Raw genomic sequence first — 20,516 nt, 5'->3', positions numbered from 1 at the left:
AGGGAGAATGAACAATGTTACCTATTACTGGTAGATGCATCTCCCTACAAGGTTGCAAAATATCAACTGTTAAAGTTGAAATTTTGCATGCCATCTGCCTACCTCAAATTTAACTTTTCTGGAAAAAAAATAATCAGTTACATATAAAGTCTAGCAAAACACAGTGCTTTGCAAATAGTAATAGTTTTACTAATATTCCCTGAAAATGTATGAATAATGCCTGGTTTAATAGTGCCTCTTAGTTTCTTCAGGGTAAAAGATGCACTAGAAGAAAAGCACAGGGAGCTGGCATTCTACTCTGGCATCAGTCACCCTACAGCTAACTGTGGGTTCTGAATGGAGAGGACATCTGATCTTCTACAAATGCAGAGTAGTGAAAAGCAGAATAGGAAGGGTAAGAAAACTCCTGGTTAAGTCATCCGGTAAATCTGGGCCTGAATGTCCTTACTTCTTTAGAAGTGGGACTAAATTCAAGAAGAAAACCAGCATAAGAATGGAAAGAGAGTGCAGAAACTGGAGGGCAAATTGGGCTCCAGTGAGAGAAAAAGGAGAGGGTGGAGCAGGTTAGACTGTGATAGAAGAGAACTGATGATAGGAAAGAATTTGGAGCCATTCAGCTGAAAATAAAGCAGAACTGGTAAGTAGCAGCTTGATAAGGAGTGGCTTAGAAACCGCCATCTGATGCCTTGTAAATAAAGCCATGGAGACTGAAGCATACTGTAGAGACGTAAATGAGACTGGTGAAAAGATTGGAAAAAAAAAAGATGGTAGAGTGCAAGGAGTAAATGAAGAGTTTCCCATATTAAAGGAATGGGCACTTAGAGAAAGGCTATTGGTTGCTTTGATTGCAACGTTGGTCTCATTTTCCTCTAGGAGCAGAAAATGTAATTTTACTATTACTTATTTCAGTAGCTCTTCGAGAGGCCTCTTGTGGAGTTAAACAACATAATGCGTGTTTAAGGTGTCTGACATAGTCCAAATTGGAAAGATATGGATTTGATGGGGGGGCTGTTTGATGGATGAGGAAGAAGTTGTAAGATCATACCCAGAGAGTGATGGTCAATGGGTCAATGTCTGGATGGAGATCAGTGACAAGAGGTGCTGCTCAAGGGTCAGTTCTGGAACCAGTGCTTTTTAACACCTCCATCAATGACATCGACAGTGGGATGAAGCGCATCCTCAGCAAGTTTGCAGATGACATCACGCTGCGTGGTGCAGCTGACATGCCCAAGGGACAGGATGTCATCCAGAAAGACCTAGGCAGGCTCCAGCAGTAGGCCCATGAGAACTCATGCTTGCACCTGGGTCATGGTAAATCCTGCTGACAAAGAATCATATAAGTGTTAAGGTTGGAAAAGACCTCAAAGATCATCCAAATCCAATCATCAACCCAACACCACCATGCCCACTACATCATATCCCTAAGTTAGACACCTACATGTTTCTTGAACACCTCAGTACAAGATGCAGGGTGTAAGGATGGAGCACAGCCCTGTTGAAAAGGACCTGAAGCTTGGTCAGACTTGTAGATTTATACAGGAGGAATATCTTCCATACCTTACAACATTCATCCACATGTACATATGTAGACAGAAAAGAAAATAACAAATAGAAAGCAATAAAGTAGAGAAGTTGTTACTCTCATCTCAGTAAGTCCTGGAAAATGACAAGGGAAAATGTCTACATGACTACTCAAGTAATTTCACAAATGGGATATCTATACAGTATCTGTATTGACATTTTCTTACAATAATGTTATCAGTAATGAGATCTATTGAGAACATTGAGAAGGTAGGTTTTGGGGTTTTTTTTTAAATTAAAAAGTCTACAGCTATGAGTACACGCAATAGACTAGTAACACAAAACCATCCACTACAATAGACAACATATAGTCTAGTATATCAACAGTAGGCTGAAAAATATCAAGAGTTAAGAAACAGTCTGCCAATTCAACTATAAACATGAAGAGACATTTGCATGTCTCTTAATTAAAACTTTATCTGTGTTATCACCTAACCTTCAAGTCAAGCCATTAGCAAACTAAAATGACCTCTAAGATTTAAATACGATGTCATAAACAGTGATTTCAGGGGCAAAATCTTTATGACTTTAAAATTGTGTATTAGCCTAAAAGAAAAGAAAAAAAAAAAAAAAAAAACAACCAACAACAAACAAAACAACCAAAACTAGTTGTTTAGTTATGACAAAATAAACCTCATTTCCCTGAAGGTTTCTTTCCAACAAAAAAAAACAAAACCGCCTACTTGCTTTTAACTGATGAGAGTTTTCATTGCAGAGAAAAAGCAAAACAATTTCAAAGCAAAATGCATCCCACATCCCACATACCTTGCTTCGGAAAGCGTTACTGAAAAATCTTACTCTAAAAAGGGAATTAAAGATTTCCTGGGAATGGCAGAGACCTCAGTAAAGATATTTTAATGTGGCATTTGATGTTCTAGAGGGATTTCAACAAGTTTTGCATGGTCAAATTCCATTAATAAGCTGGCTTTCTTCCAAGGCTGTGTGTGTCCCTCTCATCTGCCATAGTGCCCTAACTGTAAGGAAACCTCACCTCACCTGCTCAATCACATCTTGGAAATTTTAATTGCTTTTTTTTTTGCTTGTTACAGTATCAAACAGGCTTAGAAAAATCTTAGTATCTTACAATGCAGATTATGTGGGCTATGAGTAGAACAGTAACAATTTGGTGGTGGTATAAGAGGATTACAGACCATATCAGGGGGGAAATGCCATGTGGATGGATATTAATGGTGATGTGAGGGGGAATAAGAAAGAATCAGTGAAATGAGGTTTTACAAATAACTATTGAGGGAGAACCACTGTTGCAAGTACTGTCACTGCAGCACTTTCTAATGGATGTGTTTTATTCTTAGGCCATACTAATATTAGAATTGTAAATATGAATTTACTGCTCCTTGTATTTTGAAAAGCTTTAGTATGTGTAGACATAGATTATAGCACATTCTAAGCAAGTCTGACTCACAGTTTTTAGCAGATGACCTTTAATTAGTGGGAAGATATTCTATCCATATCATATTCGTTCACTTGTCTTACTGGGCATTAGATGGCTGCTGTGAAGCATAAAGGATTTTTTTTTTGTCCTAATCCCTGTGATGTGACATGATTAATGAGATGAAATTCCCATTTGGAGTTTCCTACCAATCAATAGGCAGATGGGCAGTAGTGGATGTCGAACAACAAGACAGCAGGAGTTGCTTAAGCTCTAGCTACTTTCATAGAGAAAAAAATACTTAGAAAGATAATTTAAAGGAACAGATAATATGTATTTTCCACATTTCTCTCCTCCTTCAATATTTTTTTTTATTTCATTTGTTTTTAGTGCACGTACGAAGGGAAAAATACCATCTTATGCATGCATAGTTTGAAAATCTTATGGATGTCACTTATGCTGAGTGGGTATACTGCACTGGTATGCTGCCTCTGTGCTGGAAAACAGAGAGCCTGATATTCTTCACACCCATATGGATGTGAGTAATAGAAGATAACAGAATTAGAAAACAACAGAATAAAGCTGGTATGAATATAAAATTGAGCCAGTAATTTCTTTTTCCAATACTTCAAAGTGACAGCAAATACATTTTGAGGATCATCAAAAACACACCCTTTTGCAGAAACATCAGCATCCCATCCTCCGGCCCCACAGCCTTCGACATGTAAAATGGAATAAGAGAATAATCTTCCACAGGTTATTTTCAACTATAAACATCTTGATTTAAGATTATAAAATAAAAAAAAAAGTCACACTTCATTTAAAATTTTACTATTTTACATTTCTACAATTGTGCTATATTATTCTCAAAATCAAATCTAACATTTTAATTTTCAGTACTTTTTTCAAGAAATTAAGAGTAAACAGACTTCTTATTAGTGGAGTTCTCAAAAATTTACTGCACTGGAATGTCAATGATTTAGATGTTAAACAAACACAAAACCCAACCAGATTCTTCCTTTTCTTGGTAATATAAATCATTTGTAAGTATGAACAACTTACTAAATAAGCTATTATACAGTATTACCTTTATCTGCCTGAAGATTAAAAGATTGGCCAAATATCTAAAATGAAATGATAAATCAAAAGGCAAAATATGCCAGACAGGAGGTTCTTTACCAAGCAGATTAAATCTGAGGAAATTAGGCAAGTTTCCAAACAGGAGTAGCAACAGGTTTCAGGAGACTTTTCCTTCCTAGCCCTCACGTTGACTCTCACTTGCTTCTGTGCCATACCTTTCTGCTTCTATTAAATAGGAGTCCTGATATTTAGCTATTTTGTATGTGTAAATGATTTATCTTGTATTTTCTTCTCATTGCCTCGCTCTCCCTCCTTCTACCTCACAGACATAGATGCACACAGAGTAAAATTCATAACACACTCCTCCTAATGAACAAACTCCCACCGAGCACCAAAGTGCTTAATGATGCTCAGCAGGCAGAATTCTGCAGTTCCCCTATGTGAGCCAATATATAACAACACCACAAGTTAAAATAATATTTAGGTTGAAAACAAAAGCACTGCAAATGTAAGACGTGCTAGATTTAGTTTTCCAGACATTAATTCTGCTCCTTTGTGCCTTCACGTTTATAACAAGTGGACACAAGTGGACATCACACTGAGCAGTAAAGTTCACCGAGAATAGAACTGATTTGGAAAATGAAGTTCATAATTATCCTACGGATAATTATACACATAATAATGTATTCCCGACTAATACGTAGATTTGATGAAAATGGGAGTCCATTCTTATTTTAAGGATGTTCTCTGGAAGTATGTACAGCTGAAATGCTCAAGGTCAAACAAAACAACGCCTTAGGTTAAGATGAATATTTATTACAAACTCCTTTTGAGAAAAGAGATCAGCATAAACCACATGTTCTAGTTTTTTTCTTCCACGTAACATAGCGAGAAAATGCTAAATATTTAAAGTTATTTCGGTCGGCAATAGGTGAAGATCACAAAAAGCCAATAGAAGGCGTATGTGACTTTCAAGGACAAAACTGCAATGTGGACAATGATGTATGCCTAGTTTTTTGTGTGGTGAGGATATTTTTTATTATTAATTACATATAAGATACATCTGTAAAGCTATTCTGTCAGAATATATATTAGTAAACTGTAAGCAAAAGGAAGAAAGAAGAAAAATCGTTCATTTTTACTTCATGGACACACCAGATTAGGCCTTCGTTTAGTAAAGGTGCCTCTGCAGTGCTCTCAATTTTTGCTATGCAGAAATGTTTAAAGAGAGAAAGATTCTGGTTTTCAAGATGAAATGGAAACTAGTTGCTTGAAATAAATATTTATAAACTTAAACTTTTACTGTTAAACGGAAAAACTAAGGTAGTCCTAAACAGAAAAAAATGGGCAATTGCTCTTCATTTCCAAACCATTAAAGCTTGTGTTGTGTGGAAAAAAGAATAAACAAGGTTTTGTTTTGAAGAAGCTACTTATGAGCTGGCAATTACAGCTACTGCCTCAGGCTCCTGAGGAAAAAAGCTTTCAAGTGCCAAGCTCAGCTGAGGTTCCATTAACATAGAGGGTAAGCAGAAGGCATTTCATTGGCAGAATCAGGCTTCCTCTGCCCCTGCTTAGCTAGACAATTAAAAAACATCGAGTATTGCTAATACAATACCAAACTGACTTAATACAGTCTTTTAAAAGCCATGGTACGCTAGCTTGGGCCCAGTGTTTCCACTCAGGTTCAGCATGTACTGACTGCTCATGTGGCTCTGCCTGGAACCTGGGCATGGCGGGACAAAGTCTGCCAACAGAATGTGTGCAGACACGCTGAGAGCCCAAGTTGGCATCAACACCTACAGTTCTACTCACAGAGAGGTGAAGGAAGCCTGTCTGCTCTGTTGAGGTCACTTATGCCTTGGCACTTGTGACAGGAAAGGCTTAAAGATCCACGTTTTTCTCACGCTTCTCAATTGTTTTTATTTTATGAGACTGTTTACAATATAGGTGGGAGTATCAGTATTCACCTACCATTCTTTTGTATGGACAGTGAAAAAGAAGCTTTTTAAAAAATTAGCCATCTGAAAGAAGAGTTCTGCTGTATATTCAAACATGCAAATAGATATATTGATTTTCAAGTGCATTGAGCTTTCTTTGGCAACATTTTAGTGACCAATGCTTTTAAAAATCTGACGGTTTGATAAAGTAGTTGATGTGGAATTTCATGTAAAATTCAAAAACAAATATCCCTGCTCTGCTAAAAAGAGGGAAAAATTAAGCTTTTCTTGCATTACTCTTTTCTTACTCAAATACATAATAGTGTACTTTGGATGTCTAGTAATTCCCCTCCAAGTAGAGACTTGACTGGAAGCCATAAAAAAACCCTCCTATTTACTCTTAAAGATCTGGAAACCAGTAAGTCTCTCAGCTAAAAATAAAACAAACAGCCAACAACAACAAAAAAAAACACTTCATCACCTCAACCATTCTTTTAAAATGCAAGATAATACATAGGGTTTTATATTCTTCAATAACAACAGAAGTCTCCTTTGAAGAAGTAGAGAAGAATAATCACTCAATTTAGAATATCCATAACTTGGGAAAGAGGAAAATCTATAATGTATCAGAACTAGGCAACAACAAAAGTTGAAAATGTTCAAATCCAGCCAATTTCTCACCAGGCTTGCACACACAGTGTTGCTAAAGCTCATTACAATGTAGCATAAATGGAGGTCTAATTAAAATAACAAACCGATCCAAAAAAAAATCCCATCAACATACGTGAAAACAAACCTGATGTGTTTGAAATTCAGCCAACTACAAATTAATTCAACATAGATTACATATACAGGCAAGAAAGAGACTCCAGCAGAGTAACTGGCATTGTACTGGTATATAGGCCAGAAAGAATCCCTTAGACCCTCTATCTCCTCCCACTCACCAAGATGAATTATATTTGTGCACCATATGTTCCAGCCAGAAACAAAGCAGTGGTCAAGCTCTTATTTTTTATTGCTATAATTTATATATAAATTGAGTTATGTCTCTTCTCCCTTTCCAGGCCACTGATTCTAGGCCAAATATTTTCCTCTTTTGAAGGATGGAGATCTCTCTGTTGGGCTCCTGAGCTGTCAGTCATTTACAGCCTCTGGTGGCCTTGCTACTAACACCACACTGGCCCACCAGAGCACATGCAACACTATGGGAATATTAGTGTGGCAGCAAGGAAGAATGGAAAGAAGCCTGAATAGTGTCTAAAACTATAAAAAGAATGGCCTGAGAAAAGTGCTGTGTTGGTATTGCCATATATTCCAGTGCCCAAAGTAGTTTTACTCTGTGCTATGGAGCTAAGGGCAGAGGTAAGAGAAGACACAAGAGCCAACTACACATGGTGACAGCCAACTGCGTGGAAGATGTTCTGACACAATCCTGATGAAAGCCATTTTGTATGCTGTTCCAAATTTACAATACTGCATGAGCTCCTGGGGTTTGCTTCTGTGAGATTTATGTGAAATAAAGGTGTGAATTCACAGAGCACCAGTTATCCTACAGAACTGTTGCTCAGAAGTATCTAAATACAAATAATCTTACCACATAGTAAGTGCTCATACGAGCAATTAGTGTAGAAAATCCATACCATAGACATCAACAGACTTCCTTATACCAAAGGCTTTCAGAAACATCATTTCATCTGCCAAGAACAACCAGGTGCGCTACACTCACTCATATGTTAGGGTATAGAATGAGTATCTTTTGCCATATCATTAAAAAAAAAACCACTTTGGAAATCCTTTTACTACTCAGCCTGCTGCTGTGTCATTGAGCAGCAGTTATTTATGCCTTCAATGCTGGAGGAAGAATCATTTTTCTTCTTTTTTTTTTATTTTTTTTATTTTTTTATTGGTATGTTTCCTACATTTCAAATTATCTGAAATATTGTTTTACTTAAGTTCATATTGCTCTGCCCTTCAGGTCATAGCTGATACTATGGCCAGAATATCCTCTAAAACACTGGCAGATGTTTGTTTGAGTGGACTTTTATAGGTCTGAAGCCTCATTAGTTGTTTTCATGACCTGAATATTAATTTAGCAGAATGATTCTTAGGCCCTCTATCTTAACACTCAGGAAATTCTGAGTAGTATTCAGTTATCATTATTTAGAATAATATGGATTAATTTAACAAATACATTTTATGCCAATAAAATTCTGCTTAAATACAGCAAATAATTAATGAAATCTCTACAATAAACCTAAGTATATCAAGTCAAGATGACCCAATAAAATTAAATTGTTGGGTCAAGTGGCAAATGAAAGATATTCAAGATTGGTAACACCTCATTAAAAACCATTTCAGCTGCCCTAAGGCAAGATTTTAATACACAGTAATTGTCTACTCAGAGTGAATCTTTTTTCAACTATATGAATAATGCAAAATAACTGTTTCAATATTCTTGTTTATATCTTTAACAGATTCATTATAGCATCAAAAGGAAACCAAGGGAGTTTTAAATTTTTGTGCAACTTTCACAATTTCACAAGTAGGAGAAAGAAGGATAAAAACACTCTCTTTTTGCAAGTGCAAACTTTCCATGTAGGGGAAAAAAAAAAAGAAGAAATTGATTTAATTAGGATAACTGTGAATCCCAAGGAATTAGTATTGCTGCTACATCTACATTCATCTTGTTGCTCCAATAAAACTGTAAACAAATAATAGGACACCAGTAATAGTAATTTAAACAGTGTGAATGATGTCTATCACTGCACCACAGAAAATTACAAAATGTTTTCCAATTGTCTCTGTAAAGTTTTGTGTGCGTTCAGCATTTTAACAAAGCATATCAGTAAGCAGCAGAACAAAAATGGCTTTCGGTGTAGGTTAGTACAAATTCTGATAAATCTCAAAAGTCACCTCACCATCAGAAGATAATCAGACTCCTCAATCTACCTGTAGAAAAAGAATGCTAGTACCACCCTTAACAATAAATAAATGATGTTAATATAGCTTTTGTTATACTGCTACATAGTACATTTAATATAGCTTTTGTTATACTGCTACATCGTACATTTAATCTGCTATTAAATATTGATTGGCTGTCTGTTTTCTGCTGTGCCAATCCTGATTCTAGGGAGGTAAAAAGCTCCAGAGCCTGAACCTGGAGTTTCCTGAGGGCACAAGTATCAGCACAGAAAAGATTTAGACCTAAAATAGGGAAGCTTCAAAAGAAGTTCTTTTGCAAATGAGTGGCATTTGTATTCCTCAGTGATTTGTATGTCTCAATGATGATGTTTCTCAGCCTTGAAAACTTTCACCGAACTTCTGTTTCTAATATGTTTATGTAATGCTGTTGAGGTTAATTGGAACCTTTCTCTTAAAAAAGAAACACAACTCAGAATCCAGTAAATCAGAGTCTAGTAAAAGCATTTGCTTGACAATTGCTGATTTGATTAAACTTCCTGCAAGACTTAATAAACTAAGATAATTTTCAGGGCCTTGTCCAAAATTGATTTTTTTTTTTTCCAAATTACAACAACATTTACTTTTTGTATTACTGTTACTTTTTAGAATTTTTTTATGACAAGTAATAGTGATGCTAACAGGACTAAAGCTGTATTACAAAAATTCACAGACTGCCCAAGCAGGCATTGCACACTTTAATAATAGCAGTGAAAACCAGCTGGGCTTACACAGATTTTCCAAAATGTGGGTATCAATGCTAAAAACACATAACAGATAAGAAGTGCATAGTCTGAAGCCCTCTGAAGAAATCGGGAGTATTTGTGCTCTCTTTCCTATTGATGTGTTTCAGCTTTGAACTGAAAGATCTGTTTTTAGAAAAGCAAGGATAGTTCATGCCTATTGTACCCTTGGCCTACCCTGCTGAGAATACCAACGCGAACGTCTCATCTCCATGTGATATTTAATCTAGACTGTAAGCCCCTCAGGAGCAGAGATCACATCTACTTGTCTGTAAAACCTAATGTGCACATATGGCAAAGAACAAATAGTAAAAAGGATCACAGGCAATATGCGATGCTAAGTTTTGTTCACCTTTGCAGCATGAGAACATATTTATTCCACAGTTACTTTCCAGAAAACTCAAGCTTGAGAAAGCCTCTGCAGCCCTAGTCAAAATGCACACCCAGGTGGTGGTGTGACAGCATTCTCTGCAGTAACAGGAAATTTTATCATTGGACCTTCTGATGCCCAAATGTCCTCCTAATAGTGTTTGATGTTTAAAGGCTGTTTAAAGAACGACTCCTTTGTTTTATCCTAATGTATATCTGATGTGACAGCTGCTACCTGATTTAAGAAGAACTGGAGAACCTCAAAAAATAGCAACAAAATTTAAAGTGAGGAATTACAGAAATCTTCCGCTTTTCATTTTTTTTCCTCCTATTTCTTTCCTCAGTCAAAAAAGTCAAATCACATAATAGCTGCACATGGACAGCAACACAAAACTGAGAATTGTGAATCTGTGAGCAGGGATCTGGAAAGAATGATGTTACTCAGCAGTGTGCTAATCACCTGACCACAGCAGTTAAAAAACTGTTCTCATACAACAAACATGCTCATTGCTAGCAGGCTATCACAGGGTGGGCTTGACTATTCTGTTTCCAAGTGGAGGTTGTGCCAGAAAAAGCCAGTCTTGCATCTGAAGAGTAATTTAAACAAGCAACCTGCTTTGGTCAGCATGACAATAATCTGAAATAATGCAGGTGAAAAGCTAAAAATTGTCTTCCAAATGCAAGCACCCTCTGCTGAAAGCATAAAGTATGCACACAATCATTGGGTTAGAGCAAGAAGCCAGCTTTCTGCCAGAGCTGGCATGGAAGTAGAACATTATTTGGATTCAAAAACCATGTTAGATAGGACAACAACATTGTCTTTATGACTCATTTTTGTCAGACTGGATTCAAAACTTATACCAACAAATTTGACATTTCATACTGCTCTGCAGAAAGCAAGTAAAATGAGTCCATGTTTTAAAACAGCAGGGAAGCTTCCAGTGCTACAATTAACTGGTAACATATGCCACTGCTGCCAAGAGGATTTTTAATCTCTTTAAACATTAATGTAGCATTTTTGCTTCTGTCGCAATAAGGCAGCCATCTGTGTTTGAACCTGCTGGGAAACTAGGGATATGTTTACAGAGAGAGAAACAGAGTGAGGCAGGGAGGGAGGTAGACAGCTATGTTTCTAGACCCAGCATCAAAGTAGCATTGCAAACCTTTTAGAAAGTATTATTAAGGAGTCATATAACAGTAGGAAGATAGCTCAAATGTTCAAACTGCTCAATTAAAAACTGCTCAAAAAACAAACTCCACCCAACTTAGTACATATTCTCCTTATTTAATATGCTTCTTTTTCTGCAGAACTGTCAGCAATTGATAGAGGATCTCATTAAAGACTGTTATTTCCAGGAAAAGCCTGGTTCTATGACACTGAAACAAACTTCTTATACAATATCAAGCAGCAATAAAAAGGTTAAGTTCTGTAAAATCTTTCAGTATTTGACCACAATTCTGTATTTCTTCTGTAAGCACTGCATTCCGGCATCGGGACTTGATTTCAACAGAGTACATCTTTTAAAAGTGAATATAACTCTTACAAAATGTGAGGCACTCCTGTACTCACCTCTACAGTCTGAGGCTGCTCTGCTCAGACATCACACGATCTTCTTATCTGAAGTTCAATCTTTCTCACTCTACATCAGTACTCACAAATGTTCTAACCTGTTAGCCTGTTTTCACAAGGACCTCATGGTGATTTCCATTTGACTGTCCCTTCGCCTTCTCCAGACCCTGATAAAGTTGAAGCCACTGGCCAATTTTAACAAAATATGAAGTGTTTCAGAGAGAATAATTGCTTTAGAGCTGTCATGAAATGGAGATGGAAAGGAAGCCACATTCCTCCAGAACAGGAAGGTTTTCAACCAGAACAAGACAGGCAACTGGGCACATAAGAGCCCAGAAACAAGCACTGCCTCAGCAAGCCTTGCTCTTCTGCGTAAGGGAAATGGGTAGGACTGGGAACGCTCTGGACCAGGAAGGACTGATGAAGGAGAGAAACACAACAGCTCTGGAGGCTGCAGTAAAAATGACAGCACTTGTGACAATGGCGTAAGAACTGAGTTCTGCTAGTCATGTTTTTCACTGAATTATTTTTCGGTGGAGACTAGAGTCCTCTATGAAGCAGACACAAAAAATGCAAAATCATAGCTACCATCCACAGAGAAATAAAAGACTAGAGAGTCACTCATCTTTGAAAAATACCAGCCTAGCTTTTTTTCCAAGTTCAGTCTTCACTCCTCAGGATGACAGCCTTTAAAATATGAACCAGTCTCAGGAAAAGAAAACAAGAACTGAATTTGACCTAAGTACGCTTACTACAAAACTACATCTGCAAAATCATAACCATTGATCTCTCTCACTTCTGGGGAAGATCCCAAAGCAGCTCACAGCTGCTCACATGGCTGCCCCTGACTCCAGAGCCAATGTACCCTTGATAGCATAAGCCAGCTGGATGCTACTAGGGCCAGCTATGCAAGTGAGCAATGCATGGGATGAGCAGCCATAAAAAACAGTGTGAAAAACCCCAAAGCAAGGATGAATCCCTAGCAAAACCCTGGCCCTGACAGGGACACAAACTCCAGTCTTTATCAGTTCACACAGTATTTTTAATACGGTGGGCTAAATTGTTAAGTGTTGACTTCCAACATTAGCTGAACCTGCAGGTGCTCAGAAATTTTAAAAACATAACCACACAGATTAAGGCCCATTTGTTTTTCCTGGCTGCAGCAATTCAGGTGGGAGATTTTAAAGAACTTAAGTATGCTTTTTGCTGCTGGGTTATTGCTGGTTGTTGTGGATATATTGACTAATGGATGGAAGGGGGATACAAGACTGGTCTATTGTGTTATTAAGAATCGTCAAGCAACAAATAAAACCCCTTTTAAATGGATACATGCAGAGGTTAAAACACTTTAGCATGGATATAGACACAACTATATAAATCCTGGAGAGATATTTTTGACTGCGGCTCCTAATTTAGTTTCGAGGTAAGATGACAATAAATAGTTATTTCTCACACCAATAATTAAATACCTATTGTTTATAAGATACAATGCAACACACAGACCTCTAAAATCTGGGAAAAAAAATATTATAGTGATTTTTTTTGTGATTTATTACATACTATGTATATCTTATTACATCCCATATATTACCTAATGAAGGAAAAGCTATATGGAAACAACAACTTCCTTTCTCAATAATATAACTTGTTCAGTTTTTACCTCTATTTAAAACTGACTTATTTACACACTCCTCTTAAGTCTGCTGAACTTGTAACTGGCATGCAATATTTCAGATCTTTATTATCTCTTGAACTCAACAGTAGAAGATGTGTAATGTTATGACAAACTAGTACAGTGCTGACTAAAATAATGATTTGCTTGAGTCTGAAACATTGCACACATACATACACATTCTGAAGTTCACTACAACTTCTGTCATTATCCTTTAAAACATATTTTACTGCAAACTAGTTCCCTAAGAACAAACTAATCCTGACAGCCAGAAACAATAGTAGCAGGACTACCGAAAGGAACAGAGAAGAGGGATGGCAACGTTTCTAACAATGACAGTATTTATGAGCCACCTGCAAAGAAGCAGTGCGATTTATCTTGATGACTCATCATTAATTTTTAAAAAATACTTTGTCTATTTCCCTTTTTTTTTTTTTTTCTTCTTCTTCTCTTTTTAAAACACCTGTGGTTCTAGCCAGATTTTGGCTTTCTGAAAAAAAAATTGGGGATAAATAATTTTTGTTCCTAAGATGAATTCTTATTTGTTTCATGAACTCTTGCAGAATTCTAACTTTCCATAATTCCTGAGTACTGAATCTTCCTGCATCACTACTCAGTGGCAAGGACAGTTTAGTGACACTCCCCATCCTTGTGCACACACTCAGTTGCTAAGCAAGTGAAGAGTTTGAGCTATTCATACATCCAAAAACAAATCTATGTGTAGATTTTTCCACAAATAAATGAAAGGTTGCTTTACTAGTTAGCTAAACTTTCAAAAACATCATTAGTAGATATTTAGTTTGATGAATATCAAACTAAATCAAAAAAAATGAATTTGATATTACTTGTCAAAGTTTTGAGATTGATTAAGGATCTCAAAACAAAATAATGACTTAGATAAAAATACAATAAGAATATAATAAAAAAGTGCAGCATAAAGCCCACTGATAAAAATTATTAAACATTTGTTTTCAGTGGTGTTTAAAAAAGTACAGATAATCATGTAAGGAAAAAAAAAATAAATACATAATAAAAAAGGAAAGACTATTAATATTTTACAGTTTATGGCAGCAGTTCAGAGAGGTGGCTTTTTTAGCACAGAAAATAACCAGGCTGGCCAAACATGATTTACTCCTGTTCAACACCTGCTGGCTTGCCCCAGTCACCAGTCATGTAGCTGAAAGCGTCAGTGTTTTCTACGCAATCTTTCTCTAATCTTCTGACCCAAGGTTAGGCTGATTAGGCCCATAGTTTTCAACATCCTTCTCTTCACCTTCAGGCAAGGTGGACATAACAAGTTTCAAACATTAAAATAATTTCTAATGGCAGGAAAGAAAGGTCTGTGCCGAGTGCTGCCGAAGGTTGTCAAATATAAGCCAACACAATGGTTGGCAGTGAAGTAAACTTGCTTAAATTGTTATTTTTTTTCTGTTTGAGTTTTTCCACCTTGACAAAATTCCATTTTGCTGAGAATGCCAACAGAAATGTTAAATAAGTTAGCTTATCAACTTTCAAATGGTGTAAAAATAAATTAAACCCAGAAAATTTGGACTCAACAAATCTGTGTCTCCATATGTGAAACTGGCAGAAGTGGTTCCCATGAGCTGTGTTAGAACAGAGTAAGAGAATTCACCTTAGGAACGATAAAGATAACTCCCAGCTTAAAGTCTCCAGAACCAGCAACAAGCCTAAGGAAAAAACGAGAACTAAGACTAAAGGTACAGTGGCAGGAATCATGAAAACATGCTCTGATTGTAGGGAGATTTTAGTTCCTTACAACAGCAACAACAAAGAAAGAATAAAAAAATAAAAGCGGGATTTATTAGACTTATGAATAAGCAATATCCTCCAATGAGACCTGTATGTAAAAGTGCTTCTAAAAATACAAGTAGTCTTACTATGCACAGAACTTGTTCAAAAAAAAAAAGAAATAGTTGATGTGGGCAAGCTCTGCAAATATTAGCTAGAAAACATGGTATGAACAGTAGAGATTCAGTGCACTTGTCTTGAAAATCAGAGTGCATTGCTAAGTACTTTACTGCATGTTAAGAAATCAGGAAGTGCACAAAGGAATTGAGATTACAGAAGCCTACATTGGAATTTCTCTCTATGCTGAATTTTTTGTAAATGCTGCTTTCTAAAAACAAGTACTGTTTGATTCACGTACTGATTTTCTGACTGGAGGTTATCACTGCCATCATATAGTACATTTGTTAACTACTACAAATACCATGTTTAAAATCATGCCAGGACCAAATTCATAGTCTGTTTTTTTCTGTCTTTATTATCAGTGAAACTTCCCTTGCACACAAAGCTAACTTATATTCTCTCTCTCGATCAATTTCCGCCCAGAATAAAAATCAATTCTCAGTCACTTTGTCCTCCACAGTCAAAGTCAATTCCCCTCATGCTGACACACATATTCAAATATCTCCCTCTGTAACTCAACACTACTAAGTACGTGCGCCATCAGCATCAATTCAACCCACAACCAAGTCTTCATGCATTATTTGGTTCACCCGCTACCCAGCAAAATTAAACTCACACTTGCTGGATCAATTTCCTTGTCCTGAAATTTGTTTCCCCTCTTTGACTATCCTGTTCTGCCCTCAATTTAATCAAAACACATTTCAACCCTGACTTCTACCCTTCTGCTCTGATCTCTCCCACTGGCATGTCTCTTTCAAGTTTTTATTGCAGTTTGTCTTCCTTGTTCTCAACTGCTACAAGTCCTAGAATGTACATTCCATTCTCCTCCCTCTTCTCTTTACACTTCTGTCTGGGGTCTCTCATGCCATACTCCTCCCTGATGTTCATACATCCGTTCTTCTCCACTGAGGCTTCTTGATCCCTCATTAAAAATCCCTTAGTCCTCTTCCTTAAAGTATCTAGTCTTGTTTCACAGGGGGCAGATTTCAGCATGTTGATTCCAGCAAGTGACTGAAACCTGGACTGAGTTCTACTAAAGCATTTCTGGCTGCTTCTTGGAAAGTAGGAAGAAAGCAATTCAGTCCCTCTTAAAAACTAATTTCAGCAGCAGATCCTAAATGCATTGCCACATGAGACTATACAGTTCTGGCAAACAGAACAAGAGTAGTTATGCTTCACTTCCCAGGAATAGCAGAAAGTCTACTATTGGTAATAATTTGGGAATACATTGTCAGCTTTCAGAGACATTTGACTATTCCCTGAGGACCCTTAAACAGCCTTTTTTTTTTTCTTTTTTTTTTTCTTTTTCCTATTGGAACATGACTGGTACTCAGAAAGAAGCCTTCTAACATACATAGTATATGTCTGCAAAGAGTCTCTGAGAGTCAGCAAATAATCTCTTCAAAGATCGCATGTTTAACTGTATCAACATACGGTCAGCAAAATCTCCATTTACTATAGTTTCATCTTTGAAGAAAATACAGGAAATGTTATAGTGATATATTTTTTGAAATGACTATTACTAACTTGGTGAGTAATTTCATAAATTAATTGTGATAAAATACAATGAAAAAGGATACCTCATGGAGTTACATGGAGCTTGATCACATGGAGTTTAAGTCTATTCAAATACAAGAAAGCATTTCATTTAGAACATTAGGATCTGCTTAGAATCCAGGCATCTTTTTACTTTCTACCACTCCGTTATAGTAGTTTTATCAACTTCAGTGAAATGTGAGTTCAAATGCTTTATCGGATCAGGGAATTAATTTCACTTCTTCCTTTTTTTTATTCACTTATGTTGCTCAAGGTGATAATACTTTCTTACAGATCTTTTGAGTTTCGAATTCACAGTTCTTAGAAGCACATCCTACTTGGTTTAAATTGTCACAATTCCTTTAGCTATATTCTCTGAACATCTCAGATGCAATCCTTTACTCTTACAAATATTTGTGGGATGTCATCTTTTAAAATGTTTTACAGATGGACTCTGAAGAAAACCCACCCACTCATCAGATGTCTCTCATGGTGTTTTAATACCTTTTTGTGGATTTTCTTTCACTCTTCTCTGATTATGTTTTGAGAATAATTATTTTATATCTCAAGGAAAAGGAGAAACAGGAACATAAGCAAATATCCTAAATAATACCAAGGTAGAGTTTTAGCATCATTCAACTTTTGAGTAAGACTTCAACTGGAGTCCATTAGATATGATGGAAAAACACATGCAGAAAGCAAATGAAATCTACATTCAAAATTTTGGTGCATTAGTATTAGACGTCATATCCAGAATACCTAAAATAATTTGTATGTTCTGACTACATTCATTTTGAATTTTATTTTAATGCATAAGAATGAAACTACAACTGGAGAAACTATTGTGGCCAGACTGTGGTAACACGCGTGCAGTGTTTACATGTATGGTGCCTCTGATTTTTCTGAGAATGGCATAGTGATACCAATCACTAGATACAACTACATCTACATATATACGATATATATGGATATCTATACAGCTATAGATACAACTATACTTGTATCTCAGTTACATCCATTCTGACTTTGATCTTTGTAGTAGAATAAACAAAGAACTTTGTTTAACCATTTTTTTTCCCCAAAATAAAACTAACCATAATTTAGGAGAAAGTGATTTTATTCATTAATGATTGTCTTTAATTATTGCTTTTATTAACATATTAAAATTTGCAAAACTATGTAAGTGTTATTTTTCTAATTAAACTCACTGCAAAATAAGAAAAGAAATGGGAAATCGTTCAGCAATGATCCTAGGTAAAAACATCAAAACAAAACAATTATTAGTTGGCATAGAATAAGTCATGGCCGACTGCTTTCCTGGAAACCTAGTGTATGAGGGTTCCATTCCATCCTCTTTAGAAATGTATTAATGCCTATTGTTTTAGAACCAGGTGCACATGTTTGTCTACAAATTATTTTCCTCCTGAAGGCCAAAGAACAAAAGCCAAAACCTCCTAAACTGGAAAATAACCTCATCCGAACTTTTATGCAGGAAATCCAACACTCTTAACTACATCATTAAAAAAGAAAAGAAAAGAAAGAAAGAAAAAGGAAAATTGAAGTCAAAACAAAGAAACTCTTTTTACATTTATAGAGAAAGGACAATATTTATTCAAAACAGCTAAAACAGCCTCATTGAAAAATGGAGAAGAACTGTTTTTTTTCTGTTTCCAACAAACTAGTATGAGTCTTATAAGCCACACCACCAAAGGGACAGAAAGTAAAGGGACACTCCCTGTTGACAGCAGGTCCATGTGGGAAAGCTGCTAAGTGCAGTGTGACACTGCAGCTGCCTGCACCAAAGGGGACATTCTCACTGCACTGAGCTGCCTCACAAAAGCCGTTGCAACCCTGTCACTATCTTTCACTCATATAATAGCTTGCAGTAAAGTATCTTCTGTCTTGTTCTGCAACTTCTGCATATGCTACTTCTATAATTTGAAATGATTGCATCTGGTTACCTATTTTCTTTTTGAGTATCAAGCTCATGTCTTTGATTTCAGTAACATTTTGACTAATTACGTAGCAGTAAGATGAAAATCTGAAGTTTTCTTTATCACTCATTCTATTACATCTCGCATTATAGTGAGTTATAACGCTGTAGCATAATGGAAAGTACAGCAACAACAGCAGGATGGCAAAGTCTTTGGCTGCAGCAAATGAGGACAAGATCAAATGCAACAGCAATAGATGCAGAAACAAAGGAAAAAAGCTGGTTAGCTTCAGAAGGCCTCAGGTACACAGGGATCTCCAGTGAGAACTCGTCTCCACTGCCAACCCTTAAGTGAGGTCTGGAAAGGGGTGGATCCTGGCTTCACCCCTTCCAGTCACTCAGGTGCACTGCATGCATTGAGCCCCTGGGTTGGCCCTGCCTTCCAACCAAGTGCTCAATCACTGCTTCAGGCTGTGACTTAGCATTTCTGCTACATAAGTATGATCACCATCTTGCATTCAATTCCTGCTAACATGCTCTTAATGTAAAGTTAAACAACACTTTGGTTTTGGTTCCGTCGTTTTCCTTTTTTTTTTCCCAAAGATTTGGTTGAAAGTGTGCACAGCTGAAATGAAGCACCCATGTAAAAAATAAGAGACTAATCAGACAAAAAAAAAAATATTAATAAATAGCTCTAGAAGATTAGATTTTAGATTTTACAGAAGACAAATACAAAAGCCAGTTTGCCAGCAATTCAAAATAAAAAAAAAGAAATCCTTGCAACTCTTTTGCATTATGTCACATCAATAAGCAATAGATAAAAATTGTCTGAAGCAATTTTGGAAAATGACCACAGAAAATCTACAGCAGATCTTCAATTCCTAGGTATTCAATGTCAGAAGCTATAGAGAAGTCCACTCAAATACTGCCAGTTTTCTGCAACTCTGATTTTCCACCCTTAATTATTTTAAAGAATCTTCTTAGAATATTCAGATAGGTTTTTGAAATCTTAAACTGATTCACCTAGGAGCAGAAATGAAATTTTCTTATAAGACAACAGTACAACCAGCAGCACCATAACTATGAAGAAGCACGACAGAATATAACCTAAAAAAGATTTCAATTAAAGCTTTCATACTCAGACATTTGCTAAGATCTGATACTGCAGCTCCTGCAACAAAAATACTACAAAGAGATGCAATGTGAATTAGATGTACCATCAGAATATGGGAAGAGAGGAACCTACCTGACTGATCAATACAGTCTTGCCTTGTATCATATCTACTGAGCAAAGCTACTTCTTTACAGAGAAGGATTTACATTAAAAAGCCCATTTCCATCCTACATGAAGTCCTTCTCCTGTGATCCTTTTTATTAAGATCACATAGGCAACACTAGCAGCTTAGAATAGGTGATAAATGTATTATGGTTATCACTGGTGATTTCCAGAAACACAGTTCAGCAACTTCCCTGTGTTAAACACTTTCTAAAAATCCTCTTCCCAGATGAGAAGCATGTATATGTGTCAGTGGGTTCAGTATTGAGGTATTTGGTTAGGTTTCAGTGAAACATGGTGCCTGACTCCATAATGACACAGCTTTAATTGCATCAGATGCAGACAACTATAGAGTCATTAAAGTTTTAAGCCATATGGACAACATTCAGCTCTAACATTCATCTCCCCCGCCAAGAACAGCTAAGATCCTCCTCCTTCCATGATGAAGCTCTTTGTCTAGAACTCCCATCTGAATCCCCAACAAGTGGTCTTGCACAGCTCTATAGGTAAAATATATGGATGTTTACTCTGCCTGTGCTTTG

Source organism: Lagopus leucura, unplaced genomic scaffold (assembly GCF_019238085.1).
Source record: "Lagopus leucura isolate 7727_CA_CO unplaced genomic scaffold, USGS_WTPT01 Super-Scaffold_100016, whole genome shotgun sequence".
NCBI classification, from domain to species: domain Eukaryota; kingdom Metazoa; phylum Chordata; class Aves; order Galliformes; family Phasianidae; genus Lagopus; species Lagopus leucura.
This window is presented reverse-complemented; position numbering follows the sequence as displayed.